Source organism: Epinephelus lanceolatus, chromosome 4 (assembly GCF_041903045.1).
Source record: "Epinephelus lanceolatus isolate andai-2023 chromosome 4, ASM4190304v1, whole genome shotgun sequence".
In the NCBI taxonomy this organism is placed as follows: Eukaryota; Metazoa; Chordata; class Actinopteri; order Perciformes; family Serranidae; genus Epinephelus; species Epinephelus lanceolatus.
In genome coordinates, this window is record NC_135737.1 from 21745381 (window position 1) to 21763466 (window position 18086).

General features: G+C 39.8%; 1 protein-coding gene across 4 annotated transcripts in view; it reads right to left on the reverse strand.

Annotated features, from left to right (window-relative positions):
* igsf9ba (immunoglobulin superfamily, member 9Ba) overlaps positions 1 to 18086 on the reverse strand; it is a 91484-nt gene that overhangs the window by 67574 nt on the left and 5824 nt on the right. The window lies entirely within an intron of this gene.

Here is an 18086-nt window from a genome sequence, read left to right on the forward strand (position 1 = left end):
AGGCTCAGGCAGCACTGGTATTTTTCTGCTCAATGTTCCAACACTGTCAGTGTTGTATGAAATGGAAATGTTATATTATCTGTGCCTTTTCAGCTGTGCACACTGCAATTAAAACCCAAATATTTTCACCCAGTTCTTCTGTCTGAAAACACTCCTCCCCTGCAGGCCATATGCATCACTTAGTGATTGTGTTTACCAGTTTAATCTGCATTATCCTGTGATAGAGTTAATCCACTTTGCTAGTTTCAGCCAGCACAGATTCTGGACTGAAACAGAGCAGATTTAATCAAATTACACTTTTTAAAGTGGAGATGTGGTCTGCCAGTTACGGGCCTCAGTCCTGGAATCTGCTTTGCCTCTTTGTTACGAAGGGGAAAAAACAGCTATGCTATGTTACCCTGAGCTCTAAGAAGCAGCACACACCAAATGAAACGCATGAGCATGACACCACGTGATCATTTAGATCTCTGATAAACTAGCAACAGAATACAAAAAGCTGCACGAGTCTGAATACTACCCTAAAAGTGAATTAATACCCAACCAAAACGCTATAAGTATAAAGCCTCATAAGAGAGCTGATTGGCAACTACAAGCCACAGAGGCTGTGCATCAAAGACAGAGCAAAACTCAATGTACCAATTTGGAGCATCTAAATCATGGCGGTAATAAAGCAGCGTTTTTCATTAAAATGAAACTGAGGGGGAGTCAGTCTTTGACGAAACACAGCCTAGCGTGTCAACATGCATAAAGATTGCCGAGACTGAACGGGAGGGAAGTTGATTGTTGCAGAGAGCTTCTGCGGGCATGACGCTCTGCCCTGCAACCTGTACAAAACATGACCTTTTAATGCGCTTCTGAGGAAACCTGTCCCATCCAGTTATAAGCAAAACAAAATCAGAAATCTGCTAAACTAATCCTTTCAGGCTTGCCTAAAGCCTGAAATTCACACCTGAGCACGCTCCATTGCAGCCTCATTTATAACACCTTTAAAAACGATTATAATAACCCCTTTCAACACCCCATACTGGGCTGGTGTTGAGACATATGCTCCAAATGTTCTTGATAAATGCTCTTTAGACAAGTTTTCTCAATTTGAGGTCTAGATCAGTGAATCTGTACATTAAGTGTTTTAAAGGTCCAGTGTGTAGGATTTAGGGGGATATACTGGCAAAAATGGATATAATAAGAATGTTTTCTTTAGTGTATAATCGCCTGAAAATAAGAATGGTTGTGTTCTTGTTGCCTTAAAATGAGCCATTTATATCTATATAGGGAGCAGGCCCTTATCTAGGGAGATCTAGGGAGCCATGTGTATACAGTAGCCCAGAAGGGACAAACCAAACACTAGCTCTAGAAAGGGTCATTCACGTTTTTGCGCTGGCCACCAAGCAGCATTGGCAAAACACTTTTTTTTTTTCATGTCAAAACTGCTTTATTCAGTCTTTTTACCAGTTTAATCACTGGGTCCGTTTGTTTTAGAGAGGAGGAGACCGCTGTGGATAATTCAGCTCCCGATAAATAACCTCCTGAGCATCTGTCAGTTATCAGAGAAAAAAGGTGAGCACACATTAGCAGGTGCTGGGCTAGCAGCCCATCTGTTACATGCCAAACAGCATAGAAGAAACACCAATTTGTAACATGAAACTGCTTTATTGTTTTTACTGGTTTTAACTACCTCATCCATTTGTTTTTGGAGAGGAATAGGCCTCTGTAGATAATTTGGCTCCCGGTAAAAAACTCCTAAACAATGAACGTTAAAGGAATTCTAACCAGGAAAAGTTTCATCTGGTTGCAATTTGCGATCCTCGCCACTAGATGCCACTAAATCTCCCTAAATCTTACACACTCTTACAATGGTTTAACACAGTTTGAGACAGCTTTCATAGATTTTCAGGAAACGTGTGTGTATGTCTATGTGACCAGTGGTGTTAGATAATAAATTGTAGCTTTGAGTGTCTTTTGTCTTTGCTTCTGTGTTCTGCACTTGTGCTCTACAGCTTCCAGAAGAAAACAGAGATCAGGCTCCCATCCATAATGAAACACACTGGATACATTGTTTGGTTTGATTAAGTAGAGTCACTTGACATGAGGCACAGGCTCAAACCATGTGGCACAGCTGTGCATGCTGCTGAAATCCATTGTTTTCTCTGCAGACAGTTCAGGTTGCAGAAGTTTGGAGGCTCGGGTTTCTGGCTGGCATTATTTTTGGATCCTGGTGGTGGAAGGAGCACGTCTTGGACGGGGCAGAGACTTTAAAGACTTGAGATAATATATTGGAGGCTAATAATTCTCCAATTTCTTTATGGGGATCCTCATGAGGGGACAATCAGCAGAGGTTTGGTCACCGCTTTTGCTTTTTTCATTTCCTTAATGGAGACACGGTGGCCCAGTCAGGTTTATGAGGGGCTTATTCAGGGGAAAATATTTATGCTTTCAACAGCACATAAATGTGATACAAGCGTTCATGCTTAAGATCTTCCAAATAAACAGCACAGTAGATATAAATAGATCAATACAGTTAAGAGATGATGGCAATTCATGATTGCTTTGGCACTGTAAATGTCAACTGAATTTTAAGCTTCAGATACACAGAGGTGGAAATCTGTCGAGTAAGATCTGCATAAATCAGACAGCTAATAAATCCAATAGGCCAATATGTTTTATGGATCCATCCTCGGCACAGAGTGGATTTACTGCTATGATCATGAATTCCTGAAGGCTAACAATTCAGTCGGCTGTCAGATAAATCATCTATACGGCAGGCAGTTCATGTACAAAAGCAAAATACATTCCTCATTGTTGAAACTGGCAGTGCAACAGTGAGTTTGATTAGTAAGCAATTATTTTCTGAATTATTTGTTTGGTCTATATCCCCCAAGGATACTCAAATTGCTATCACATAAAAGGGTGTTTCCAGCCTTTTTGGCATAAAATAAAGCAGTGTGCAGTTGTGACCTTGCATCACGTGTCAGAGGTTTATACATTTAATATTTTGACCTATACCTTTCTCTTGTCTAATTTTAATATATTTTGGGAGTTAACACTATCAGATGTTTCCCGAAAAAACAATTATGTAACTTAGCGGTTTTACTTAATACCTCTTCATTTACGCATCTTGTGAACTCCCTTTTGTAAGAATATATATTTTTTTTTATTGTTGTGTAATGATATAACTATGCCCAGTCCTCATCACACCATAAACTCAAGCCAGAACCAGAGTGCAGGGTATAGGCCTACATTTTCAACCAGAGGAGGTCCAAAAATAAAAAAGCAACATAGGGCCCTGACACACCTAGTCTACAGTCAGCTGTTGGTCAATGTTGAGTCGTCAGTGAGCATCTGTCACCTCAGTTTTTGCTGTGTGTCCCACAGTGTTAGCATTAGTCAGCCCTTGTCTGTTTTTTTTCAGCTGCTTTAACACGCTGAATAGAGTTATTCATATATTTCGATAACACACAGTACATATCTTTTGTTCTTTTAACATCAGGTTGTATTGTTAATGTGGTAACTGGCTACCTAGCATCTTAAATCTGTCCTGTCAGTGTTCTAGTTTCCCTGTCTGAATGACAAATGACAGACTACAGCTACATGCTGGTGTGGAGAGTCATTTCCATAGTGCAACTTTTAAAGCATTCAGACCAAAAATACTAATATACTGAAAAAAGCTGCATACATTCTAATAAAAATAATCCATCTTGCCTTTGTTTCAAGGCCTTTGCAACAAAGTTAGCAATTCCTAAGGGCTATATCGTAGGCAAGTGGACTTGCTGGAGTTTCTTGAAGACGTTTCAACTCTCATCCAAGAGGGTTCTTCAGTTCTAGTCCTTCTTCAGAACTAAAGATGATTCTTGGATGAGAGGTGAAATGTCTTCAAGAAACTTAAGCAAGTCTAGTTGCCTACGATATAACACTTAGGATTGCCATGACCTGGATGACTGAGAATCTTCCCCAACAACAAAGTTAGTAAACTAAAACATTCTATTTCAGGGTTTGGTCGAGCCGTTTCATGAAACATTTACTCACTTAAATCATCACAATTTGTACAGAAAAAGAGACAAAAGGACTCAGTTTACACCAGTCGCATAGCTCACAATCAGTTCTCCTCCTGGACTGGACCAGCTTTGACGACCAGAGGAAAAACACCAGCTCTCAACTGTGACACTCAAGATATTTGGCTTCTAGATGAACACAATAACATTACAGATTCAGGGCCAAACTTCTGCTTGATGTTTGTGTGTAACTGGGCCAAAATACTTTGAGAATGTATTACCACACCACATCTTTCTGAAATGCAGTACTTGTTGTGTTTGGCTTTGATATTTTACAGTTACATCATAAACTAACCACATTTAACATATTCTGTGGGTCAGACCATACTAGTATAAAATCCTATCATCAATCCAAGCATATGTCTAAATTACCTTCCTTAATCCATAGAGCTAAATGTTGCAAAAAGAACTAAAGAGAAGATATCAGCGCCATAGGTGTATCGCAACTCTGCAAGGTCTGGATTGCTTTATAAAATCTACCTTCTATCCATCCACTTCCATAAATGTAAAATCCAAATCCTTATACAGTACAGGCCAAAAGTTTGGACACACCTTCTCATTCAATGCGTTTTCTTTATTTTCATGACTATTTACATTGTAGATTCTCACTGAAGGCATCAAAACTATGAATGAACACATGTGGAGTTATGTACTTAACAAAAAAAGGTGAAATAACTGAAAACATGTTTTATATTCTAGTTTCTTCAAAATAGCCACCCTTTGCTCTGATTACTGCTTTGCACACTCTTGGCATTCTCTCCATGAGCTTCAAGAGGTAGTCACCTGAAATGGTTTTCACTTCACAGGTGTGCCTTATCAGGGTTAATTAGTGGAATTTCTTGCTTTATCAATGGGGTTGGGACCATCAGTTGTGTTGTGCAGAAGTCAGGTTAATACACAGCCGACAGCCCTGTTGGACAACTGTTAAAATTCATATTATGGCAAGAACCAATCAGCTAACTAAAGAAAAACGAGTGGCCATCATTACTTTAAGAAATGAAGGTCAGTCAGTCCGCAAAATTGCAAAAACTTTAAATGTGTCCCCAAGTGGAGTCGCAAAAACCATCAAGCGCTACAACAAAACTGGCACACATGAGGACCGACCCAGGAAAGGAAGACCAAGAGTCACCTCTGCTTCTGAGGATAAGTTCATCCGAGTCACCAGCCTCAGAAATCGCAAGTTAACAGCAGCTCAGATCAGAGACCAGATGAATGCCACACAGAGTTCTAGCAGCAGACCCATCTCTAGAACAACTGTTAAGAGGAGACTGCGCGAATCAGGCCTTCATGGTCAAATAGCTGCTAGGAAACCACTGCTAAGGAGAGGCAACAAGCAGAAGAGATTTGTTTGGGCCAAGAAACACAAGGAATGGACATTAGACCAGTGGAAATCTGTGCTTAGGTCTGATGAGTCCAAATTTGAGATCTTTGGTTCCAACCGCCGTGTCTTTGTGAGACGCAGAAAAGGTGAACGGATGGATTCCACATGCCTGGTTCCCACTGTGAAGCATGGAGGAGGAGGTGTGATGGTGTGGGGGTGTTTTGCTGGTGACACTGTTGGGGATTTATTCAAAATTGAAGGCACACTGAACCAGCATGGCTACCACAGCATCCTGCAGCGACATGCCATCCCATCCGGTTTGCGTTTAGTTGGACGATCATTTATTTTTCAACAGGACAATGACCCCAAACACACCTCCAGGCTGTGTAAGGGCTATTTGACCAAGAAGGAGAGTGATGGAGTGCTGTGGCAGATGACCTGGCCTCCACAGTCACCGGACCTGAACCCAATTGAGATGGTTTGGGTGAGCTGGACCGCAGAGTGAAGGCAAAGGGGCCAACAAGTGCTAAACACCTCTGGGAACTCCTTCAAGACTGTTGGAAAACCATTTCAGGTGACTACCTCTTGAAGCTCATGGAGAGAATGCCAAGAGTGTGCAAAGCAGTAATCAGAGCAAAGGGTGGCTATTTTGAAGAAACTAGAATATAAACATGTTTTCAGTTATTTCACCTTTTTTTGTTAAGTACATAACTCCACATGTGTTCATTCATAGTTTTGATGCCTTCAGTGAGAATCTACAATGTAAATAGTCATGAAAATAAAGAAAACGCATTGAATGAGAAGGTGTGTCCAAACTTTTGGCCTGTACTGTATATCTAGTCAAACACCAAAAGTCAAAATTGGATTTGCCTTTGTCAATTCTATTTTCTAATAACAGATCAATACAGGCTCATTTCTTTCTGGATTAATTCCGCTCTTCAACAAGATACTGTACTGTACTGTATCAGTAAGATTTAATCTCTTTGTGAAATTATAGAAAAAGGTAGGCATTAACAATTTGTTGATGGGAGGATTCTAGTTTCTGTTGTAGTAGTGTTAGTAATATTGACCAATGACATTTGAGAAAGCTTTAGTTTCCTGCAGATATCTGTTAATTGAGATGATCTGAAATGATGTCTGGACCATTCTCAAGTTGCTAATTGAACTGTAAACAAGGAGCAGTGCACGTAAGTGGACGTTTTGGTCCAGATATCCATTGGCTGCACCGGATCTCGATAGAGATTGAGTTAGATTTATCTTGTGTCTATGTCTGTAGATCGGCAGGTTGGGAAACAGAGATAAGAGCCAATAAAAGCAGCAAATAATCTCACATAGAGGCTGAAATGAAAAACAGCATTTGGTGTTTTTGCTTGAGAATGACATAAATGATTATCAATTATCAAGCAGTTGCAAATTGATCAATAAATCAATTAATCCACTAATTGTTGCATCTCTGGTGAGAGCTTTGCTCCATTAGTCAACAGTCATAATCATCTTTATTTACAGAGCACTTATCTGAAAGGTGTTCCGCTTTATGACATTAATTATAAATACTAGCAAAGCATAAATGTGACCAAAAACATTGAGAGCTGACAGAACCAGCCAAAGAGAAATGTTTACTGATACACACTCTGTGATGTAACACAATCATAAACCAATAAGAGACATCTGTTTGAGGTCAATCAACAGCTGTGCAGACCAGCAAGTGAATCATCGCAGCAGAGCAGCGAGGGGGCACGCGGGGTTAAATCTGCAAATGATTTCAAGTGAAGTGCTTCTGAAGTGGCAGGGGCTGAAAATGGCCCCTCACACCACAGTGTACTTTCACTGATCAACACACATTTGTACAGTAAATAGCAGTGAATAGACTCTCAAGGCAATTTTTGGACCATAATCAGGCAGAGCAGAGCAAAATGTTTCGACAGTAATAATGTCCAATAACACAATAAACAATATTATGGAAAAATATGAAAACTGAGGGAGTTCCAACAAGAGACAATTTTAGATCATCAGTGCTCCAATGTTCTGGTCTGTGATTGTTGTTTTTTTACACCAGCCCAATATTTCACCCTGTAAAAACTAAAATCTAATATTTACCTCATGCTCAGCTTTGATTCAGCGTATGAGCGAGGATAACCATCGCTCACTGCAGTTAGAGATTTTGTAAAGGATACATCAAGCAGTGTGTGTGCGTGTGTGCGTGTGCTTCACAGTGATGAGGATGTGAGCGCCGCTTTATGCCGGACAGAGCTCCTGATGTGGAGGATGTAATGGAATATAGACTGGACGGAGGCTGGAGAGAGACTCTCAAGGACGTGCAGCCACTGGGCTGGATGGGCCACTGACAGGGCGGTAATTGAATGCCAGCCTGCATGTGCTGAAGGTCACATCAGAGAATGGCCTGAGTGTATGTGTGTGTGTGTGTGTGTGTGTGTGTGGTGGTTGTGATGCTGGGGATATGCCTGTGTGCAGTGGTGGAACAAGTATTCTGATCCTTTACTTAAGTAAAAGTCTCAGTGCCACACAGTCAAAATATTCCACTACAAGAAAAACTTCTGCATTCAAAACTTAAGTAAAGGCAAAATTCACTCAAAGCACCCAAAGTAAAAAGTACTCACTCGGGAAAATGGCCGCCGTCAGTGTTTCACTCTTAAATATTACATTTCTCCAATAATATCACTGCTGCATGAATGTGTAAGTTGCATTTTACTGCTGTAGATGTTTAAGGTTGTGATCATTTTAACTACTCTATATACTGCTGGGTGGTTTAATCTACAGCAACACATTACATAAGATCCTTAGAGGTGGAAGAAGTACTCAGACCTTTTACTTAAAGTGGAAATATATGAGTGTTTTGCTTTAACTTATCATTACGAAGGAAATGTTGATTGCACAGTATAATGGCTATAGAATAATGACTCCATCAGTGTTTAGATTGGTTCCCTATAAGCCTCTTCTCACTATGCAACTCTGTCTGCCATCAGTACGATCTCCTTGGAAAATGAAGGGTTGATGGCGAAAACGGTGGAGCATCCAAAGTAACTGTGGTAGTTGCGAGGTTAAGAGGAAGACGGAGAGCGATTGGGTTGTCTTGCAACAGTGGCGGCAATAATAGAAGCTGTTCTCATTCACTGTACACAGAATTTATAACCCACGCAATCGGGAAGGCTGACGGGAATAAAGAAGAAAGTACTATAAAAAGCGTCGACATAATGAGACAGGTTGGGGTGGGGGATGGGTCAAACAAACACACAACTTTCCCCTAGCAGACCAGTGTTTGTTTCCCATGTGTAACCAAGAGAACTTCGACTTACTTTTAGGATACATCGTCAACATGTTGCCTTTCCTAAACCTAACCTGTGTATCTTTACATTAAGTCTCTAACATGATGCTGCCCAGCCAGGATTATTTTCCTAAACCTACGTAACTGTACTTCAGTTACTACCAAAATCTAAACTACGTGACTTTACGTTAAGTACGTAACATGACGACGCCATTTATGGGGCGCTAATGGATATCTTATGAACTGTTGTATGAGGATGCATTGAACACAACCACCTTGAAATGCGAGGGATGTAAAAGTAGCAATATCGGTGTAGAAACACTCTGTTACAAGTTAAAGTCCTGGATTCAAAATTTTACCGAAGCACAAACTAGCAGCAAAATATACTTTAAGTACAAAAAGTAAAAGTACTTGCAAAATGGCCCCTTTCAGAATGATATTGTATAAATATTGATGGCGTTTGGGTTATTTTTTTTTTTTTTTTAACTTTATAGACCCTTTTACTGTTAGTAAACAGTATGACATTTTTTGATGGGTAGGGCTTTGCTGAAGGCAAAACAATTATCTGCAAACATTAGCTAGTGCTAGCTAGCAAGTTCTGTTGGCTTGTTTTAAACAATGGAGGACGATGATGTGAGTGATGCAAAAATTTTTATTCTGAGTCCCAGAGTGCACTCTGGCACAAACTTGACTGTTCGTAAATTAGGAGCGCTGTCTGAATGTACCATTTGGTTATCTAATAAATGTGTGATTAACTTAATGGTTCGTTAATTCATACAGAAATATAAAGCTCAGACCAACAGGGCTCTCATTTTAGTGTAGAGCGTCAGACTGAATTTATGAGCGCACCATGTCAGGTCACTCACTCTCTGGGACCACGAGTGTTACTTGAATAAGTAAACACTTAAGACACAGGACCAGACCGTATGCTCTCACTCAGTGGATGATGATTTGACAGGTTTACTTAAGGTGGGATGGCCGGCTTTGTGGTTGAATACTATGCCAATCTTACAAAGGAGGATGACACTTTCCCCCAGTTTGGTTAGCTAACGTTAGCTAAAGCGCTAAAAAGTTATCATTATGGAGACATCCAATATTCCTCTTAATACCTCCCTGATTTCTAAGGAGGTGAACATGATAAATCTTAATGCACATAACGCTATTCTACAACAGTTTCCCTAACCTGATATGAAGTGTGCGCTGCACGCAGCATTGATGATGGCCTCCGTCCAGTCCTTTTGTCTTTTTTTGTTGATGGGGAGTGGCGGTTGGTATGCAATTAAATTCAAGTTTTGAGCCATGACTTCTTCTATTCTGGCTCCCAATAACACAACAAGACGACTTAAGACTATGTAGCCTACAGCCCTGTGGTGGCCTCCAGCTAACAAACTGACGTCATTGTGACGTCGGCCCTATATTCTGCAGGATAATTTATGAATTTCACCAAGGGATCAAATAAAGTCTTATCTTTAGTCATAACATATTCAGGACATGACAAAAACTAGATAAAAATTGAATTAAACTAATAAATAAATTCAAAAATAATAGTGGTTTTGCAGGGCACGTGTGTGTATGTGTGTGTATTAATTTGTAACTGAAAATGAAACGACAGAAGGAAGACTGAGCAAATAAACTAAAAATAGATAAAGAAAAAAGAAAACCTCTGGGCACCATCCATGCGGGGCTACTAGTGCTCAGGCAGAGGTCAGCTGGGTTGAGTCTGCTAGTCACACAATTATAAATGGATGATGTGCTCAGGACCCCCACCCACCCCCTTGGGAAAGTCCAAACTCCTAAAACACACAGGGCTCCGCAGGTTTACAGAGGGTGTTATTGTAGTGACGCTATGATGAAATTACACTAAGACCTTCTGTCTCATATTCTGCTTTTATTAACTTTCTCAAAGGTATTTTGATTCCTCTCCTTCTCTCTTACATACAGTGGTTGAGGGTAACTAAGTACATTTCCTCAAGTACTGTACTTTGATATATTTTGAGGGACTATTACCTCAAACAACTATTACCTTGCGTGCAAAATCAAATGTATTTATTGGCATTTTACTTCACATTCTGTAAACCAAAAGGTATTTCCCAGTACATGAGGTTGTATTCAGCAGAGAGACTATGACCTCGGTGCCTCTACTTTTACTTTGTGCGGGAACAATCCAAGATGGATTTGGTCTCTTCATTATTTAGCTCTCTTTAATGGCAAAGTTCCCCCTTCAGACAAGCAATGCTCAGTCAGGGATGCGATAGATGTGCTGACACCTGCTCGAACACACAGCGAGGAGAGAGAGAAGAGGGATGTGTGAAATGGGCTTGGCTTGCCAAAGACACAAAGGGCGAACCAACATTGTTGGGCACTGCACCGCCAGAGGTGCGTATTACAGGGCGTCTTTGGCAGCGGCTGTAAGTCACAGAAACTCCTCAGTCCAGCCATAATTCAGTCATTTTTTTAGTTGAGTTATAAATGCTTTGGCCAAGGTGTTTTAAATTAATTACACAAAGAGGCATGTTGCTGCTAACAGCGCTTATTAGTGCTTTTCATGTCTAATTACAGGTTATGAGTTGAATTAGCATCAATAAATCATATGTAACAGTGTGAGTGAAAGATTCAAAGCAACGCTGAGTTCTTCTATTGCATGTGAATTGCTCACACATCCACAGCTCCACATATCTTCCAAGCGACGTATCCACTTCCATATAATTCACATTCGTTCACTCCCTCTCTCTCACGCTCACTTCCTCTTTCTGCGACTCTCACACAAACACTCAAGCTGCAGTTCAGAGCCACATAAGTGTGCTCAGCGTGGATTCAACACTTATCTCTGGAAGTAAGTGCTGCTTGGGCAGATGCACATATGTGTTTCCCTCAAAATAGAGGAAAGACATGACACATTCAGGAGTGAAAAGTTCCTTTCAGATGCATTAAATGTGACGCTGATTGAAGACAGCGTAGGTCAAGGAAGCATGATAGCATTTTTTTTGGAAAGACATATTTGGTATGAATTTAGTATGTATGATCATGAATACTGAAATATGTCAGTATATTACGATTGGGAGGCCTTTTTTTGCTGTTTTTTTATGCTTAATTTAATTTAAAAAGGTGTATTATAATCTGGTTTATCTTCTTCTTGCAAATTTTTTATGTTGACCCATTAGCACTATTAGCACCAATTCCTTTTTCTCTTTTAAGCCGGATTTTGCTACTTAATAACTTTGAACATTTTAAAAGCAACCAATCTCTAAAAATAATGTAGCTAACCATAAAAATTTACACAATACTCAAATAAATGGTATTTCCCATTTAGTAATCAATGAAAAGACAATTAGACGTTGCTACACTAACTATTTTATTAACATACCAAAAAATGTTGTTTTTACAGCTAATAACTAAACAACAAAATACGTCAATATGTCAGATGTGTTAAAAATATTTTGTGTTAGTGGGTTCAATGACGAATCACATTGCTGATTTATCGCATCACATGATCTGGATATTGGAACCCAGAATAGACTCAGCAGATATAAAGCCATAGCAACGCCCTTTATACACAACAAGCCTGTCAATACAAAGTGCTAGCGGATAGTGGGTTAGCTTCCTACTAGTGATGTGACGTTCGTGAACGAGCCGAGTCTTTAAACCGGCTCTTTGAAGTGAACGCACTGTCTTTCTCCCTCACAAACTAGTCTCTCTCAACTTGTTCCGGATCAAATAATCTGAAATTAATGGATACAGAGTAAATTAAAGCAAAAAACAAAAGAAATTAAGAACTGGCTCGTTCACTCTAGAGCTGGTTCAAGGACTCGGCTCGAGCGTCGCATCACTAGTAAACAGTCTCAATAAGATGCTGTATGATTCAACAGACCTTCTGGTAGTCCAAGAGAAATCAAAGTTTATCTTTCATCACAAGTTAGAAATATCTGCTGTGGGACAGGTATATGATGTGGAGAATTTGTACTAAATTGGGATGGAAATTATCGTTTTATTTTAAATACTTTGGAGATTTTACAACCGAAATATGTGAAATTTTGTGTTTGAATATGTCACCAAATACAAATGTTGAATTGGTAAGAAGAAAAAAGTCTAATTATGTGAGATAAGATGTGTGACTTATACCAACCAGACTTTCTATCATTCAGTAAAGAAAAAAATATTTACATAAAACACTCGTAAAAATCTTATTGTAAGTCCCAGACGCGTCATGAATGCAAAAGATCAGCTGTAGTGTATTAAACTTTAAGAGAAAACCTATGAATCATGACCTCAGTAAATGGACGACATAACCTAAATTACGTTGTGCTGAACCATTGACTACTGTTTTTTCTCTCACGTTAAATCATTGGAATTCTCTCTTTAGTCATTAAGTTCATTTATCGGTTGACTGCCTTATTAATCACAGGTCTATACTACAGCATTTATTTTCTCAGCTGCATGATCAGACAGATCGACTTGACTGTACAGATCATATAACTAGACCTGCTTTCAGTGTAACATCAACACCACTATGTCAGCTTTCACTCCTCTTATCATAAGCGGAACTGCATGCTCTCAGAGACATGATGATGTAGCGGCTGGGAGAGCAGTCCATCCAACCAGAACCACAGGATCTGAAAAAACTGGCTTTCCCAGAATGCTGCAGGCTTTGTTTGCAAGGAGACTCCGCTGGGACTGGACTGGCTGCGGGAGGAGGAGAGGGGGAGGGGGCACCACCAGAAAGAGCTGGCACATGCCCAGTACTGAGAGTCTGCCATCCACAGCTTGAGCACAGGCCCTTTCCTAAGCTCATTACTAAGCTTTTACTCTTATGACTGTGAGCGAGGAAGTACAGCAGTGAAAAATATGAATAAGAGAGATGAAGTTGTGCTGTGTGTCTGTCGGAAAATGACGAACTGGTCGGACCAAATCATCATTTCAGAACGGCATGGCAGGCACGTTAAAGCATCAGTCAATTTAATATTTTAAATACTTTTACACACATTTATGGTTAATAAAAACTCAGTAGGTGGGAACAGAACTGACACAATGCTGCAAAAATGCTGCCTTCAGACAAAGCCGGGCTAGCTGTAGCCTGCTAGCTGTTTCCCTTTGTTTCCAGTCTGTATGCTCTATGCTACATAGAGATGAATGACAGACAACGGATTTCACACCTACTTTCTAATCGACTTTTGATGGTTTTACAAGCATCACAGATTATTTTGTGTCAGCCGCAGTGGTGGTAATAATGACAACAGCTGTGTGAGTACAGTATATCGATGATGGGGCGGCAGTAGCTCAGTCCATAGGGACTTGGGTTGGGAACCGGAGGGTCGCCTGTTCAAGTCCCCGTCCGGACCAAAAAATATGGAGTGTGGACTGGTAGCTGGAGAGGTGCCAGTTCACCTCCTGGGCACTGCCAAGGTGCCCCTGAGCAAGGCACTGAACCCCCCAACCGCTCAGAGTGCCTGTCATGGGCAGCCCACTCTGACATCTCTCCACTTAGCGCATGTATAGGTCCTGCTTGTGCATGTGTGTGTTCGGACCTGTGTGTAATTGACAAACAGAGTGAAAAATTGAATTTCCCCTCGGGGATTAATAAAGTATATAAAATTAAATTATATTAAAATTAAATACTTAACACAAAGACACACTATGCTATGCTACATATTTAGCATACAGACAATGGCATCAATCTGATTCTCCACAAAAAAGCTAATAAGCGAATTTCAATAATGTTGAAGTATTTCAGCTGTGGTCAAAGTTAAACATTAAGGCAATTTTAATTATGAAATTTCTGTCTTACATTAAATTTGGTTCATTGTCAGTAAGAAAATATTCTTCAATCTTCTCCTTAAATGAATATCTACTGTATATTTATGAGTCATGAAGATGAATGACAGACAACGGATTTCACAACTAATTTCTAATCGACTTTTGATGGTTTTACAAGCATCACAGATTATTTTGTGTCAGCCGCAGTGGTGGTAATAATGACAACAGCTGTGTGAGTACAGTATATCGATGATCTGAGGAGGTTAAATTAGGGTTTAATTAAGCACGTTTTGTAATGTTTGTATGAGCTGCATGGAGGCTTTGTGTTCGGAGTACCAGATTTTGGTCTTCCTTCTTACAGCTCAGCTGAACTAAAAAACTTGGATCTTGTGTTTTTTTTTTAATTTATGGGATCGTTTGGGATGTTTTGGGTAGAAAGTTAGAAAGTATTTACTCAAATACTGAATCCAATAATGTGACACCTACACCTGTATGATTACTGTTGCCTTTCAGATTAAAAATGTAATCTACAATATAAAACACCACAATTTCTATAGATGAAATCAAAATAACAGTTTATCAGGATATAATGTGTTTCAAATTAGCTTAACTTCAACCAGTGTAAACAGTAATATTGTGCTCACATGTGAATGCATCAGTAATACTAATCCACTGGCACTGTCAGTGGGGCTGATTTGCATAATGGGTACTTTTACTTTTGACACTTTGCGTTAATTTTGCTGTTAATACATTAATACAGTAGCATTTTGATGCAGGACTTGTAGTGGGGTTTTTACATTGTGGTATTACCATTAATCTTAAAGATTTTCATTGAAATTAATGTCTGTCAAAGGTCTCGTGTTAAGGATTTAATTGCATCTAGCGTAGAGGTTCTAGTGTAGAATTGGAACTTCTCCCATGTGCCAAGCCTGTCGGAGAACTACAGTCATCAATGCGAAAATGCGAAAACGTGAATGGCCCTATGTAGAGCCACTGTTTGGTTTGTCTGGGCTAGTGTAGAACAACATGGCGGACTCAGTGGAAGAGGACCTGCTCTGTGTGTAGATATAAAAAGCTAATTCTAAGGTAAGGAAAACACAACAATTCTTAAGTTCAGGTGATTGTACGCTAATGAAAAGAAAGTTATGAATATTATATACCATTTCTACCAATAGATGCCCCTAAATGGAGTTTTAAATAGGGCTGGGTATTGTTTATAAAACTATGATACCACTATCAACACCAGTATCTTTAAAGTGTCACCAATACAAATAGTACTTCTTTTGATACCCTTTTTTCCTACTTCAGTCGATACCCATCATATGAATAGAATAATTCAGTTGGATATAATGCCAGTGCAGAGAGAACAGCATTTGCAAACTCAAAGTTGCAACATGTCAACCTTAACCACCTCAAGCCAGAAATGAAATTAATTTAAGTTTTTTTTCCCCTTGTATTTATTGGCAGCATTGAAAGCTTTTAAAAAGAACTGACCCAACCTCTGTTACCCTGTGGCACTGTATCATTTACTGCCCATCACCAACCAGACTGTAAACACTGCAATACTGCCAGGGCCTGCAAGAGCTCCAAGGGGTCAAGAGGACTTTGATTTTAATAGATGCTGAGGGCAAAACAACTTGACATCAATTGAAAAATGTGATTCATTGACAGCTATCATATTTAAAAAGAAAATATGACTTCAGATTGTTTTTCACAAAGAGCAATCTTTTACAAAAACTAACATTTCTACTCTATCATGGCAGTTTAAGAGATTCAAATTTGGATTTTTAATCAATCTAGAGAAGCAGTCACAACATAAAACATCACTAAACTGAACCGAGGCGGATATCATTAAAACTTTTGAAAACACTTCAGATGTTAGACAAATTAAAACACTGCTGTCAAAACATTTCCTCAACCAGCTCATGGAAAACAGTCTCACACAAAGTCCCAGACAGCTCCAACATCCAGACAAAAAGTAGAGACAGCCCAGTTTATCTGAACCACAATCTGAAGCCGGACTCCAGAGACAGTAGGAGGGCTTTCAGACGCTGCCTCGGCGCTACTGGGAGGCCTCAGATACGTGAGTGGCAGTTTTGACATCTTCACAAATGCTGTCTGCTTCTATATATCGCTGTCTTTGAAGAAGCGTGCCTTCAGAAGAAACCCAGCGACATGAACAAGTGTGCCAAGCCATGGTTCACGAGGGAGCTCCTGTGAAACATCAAGGAGCGGGCTCACGAGAAGGGAATTACAGATGAATACCATCTGGCCAAAAGCCAGTTCAACAAATGCTTAAAAAACACAAAGTCCCAGCACTGGACCTGAGAGGAGAGTCAGTCTGCCATCAGTGACTCAGGCTGAAAATAGTCCTTCAAATATACCACTCCCCGACACTTGCCAATGACATTTAATTACTTCTACATTGCCATCAGCGTCCCTCTTGCATCACCTTGATTGGTTGCCAGTTATCGTTGACTTTGTTGAACTAACCTCGAGTCTCCCTGACCATATGCTGCCTCCCCGATGAGCACTTGGCACAAGAAAACTTCTATGAGCATCTATTTACAGTGACTTACTGCTCATACCTGAGCTATTCTGTGTATATCACTGACTTATGTAGTTAACAGATACCAACAGTGCGAGGTAAACACCTACTCAACTTATCTGACTATTATTTCAGAAAGTTGTACGCTGCATCAATTTTCTATAATTAGTTTTTAAAACTTTGCAAAGCTGGATTAATTGTTTAATTGAATTAATATTCACTTTACAAAGTTGCAACTTAGTTTCCATTTTTTAAAGTTCAATTCATTATTTAATTAAACAGCTAATCCACAGGCTAATACAACAGCTCACTGCAAAGCCCAACACTTCTAACACTCGCCAAGAATAAGAAGACTGCCAAATTCATGAGATTGTCGACAAGGTGCAGGCGAGCTTATTGGGTGCAGGAAACAAGGCTGTTTACCACACGTTTACACTGAAAACAGCCCTGTACTTTAGAAATGCAATAAGATAGCAGTGAGATGATGATATACGATCGGGAAAGAGTGGTTTGAGTTACAGATTCATGAGTCTGAAGGCTTGTCAGACAGTTGCCTGAAGAAAATGTTGGCATTGTACATTTTAGCAAATCACAAATATGTTACATTTGCATCTTATACATATCAAATCAACATGATGTCGTGGGGGGGGGGTGGCACCTCGGCAAGACCAAGCTGCAAACCAGTGTTCAAGACCAACAAACAATAACTTCTGTGTTTCCAGTGACTTTTAGGCACCAAACGTGGGTGTTTTGTAGCATTCCATCAATGTGTTTCCATTGCCTTTTTAAGGCTCCAAATGCAGGTGTTTTTCTAGCAACCTGTTTGTATGCTTTCCAGTAAATTTTTAGGCTCCAAACATGGGTGTTTCGAAGCGATGCATCATCAGTAATAATGGCACAAAAAGCTGCTGTTTTTTAAAGAGACATTGCTGCTTTCTTTGGCCAGGACTGTGCCCCTCAAACCAGGTATTTTGAGCCAAAACATGACCTTTTCCTGACCATAACCAAGTGGTATCGGTAGCTAAACATAACTTTACATTAACATAGCGCTGTTGAAATGTAAAATTCCAACGTATTTGCTACATAACAACATGCAAATGTAACGCAATCAAGGTTGCAGGAACGTACAATACC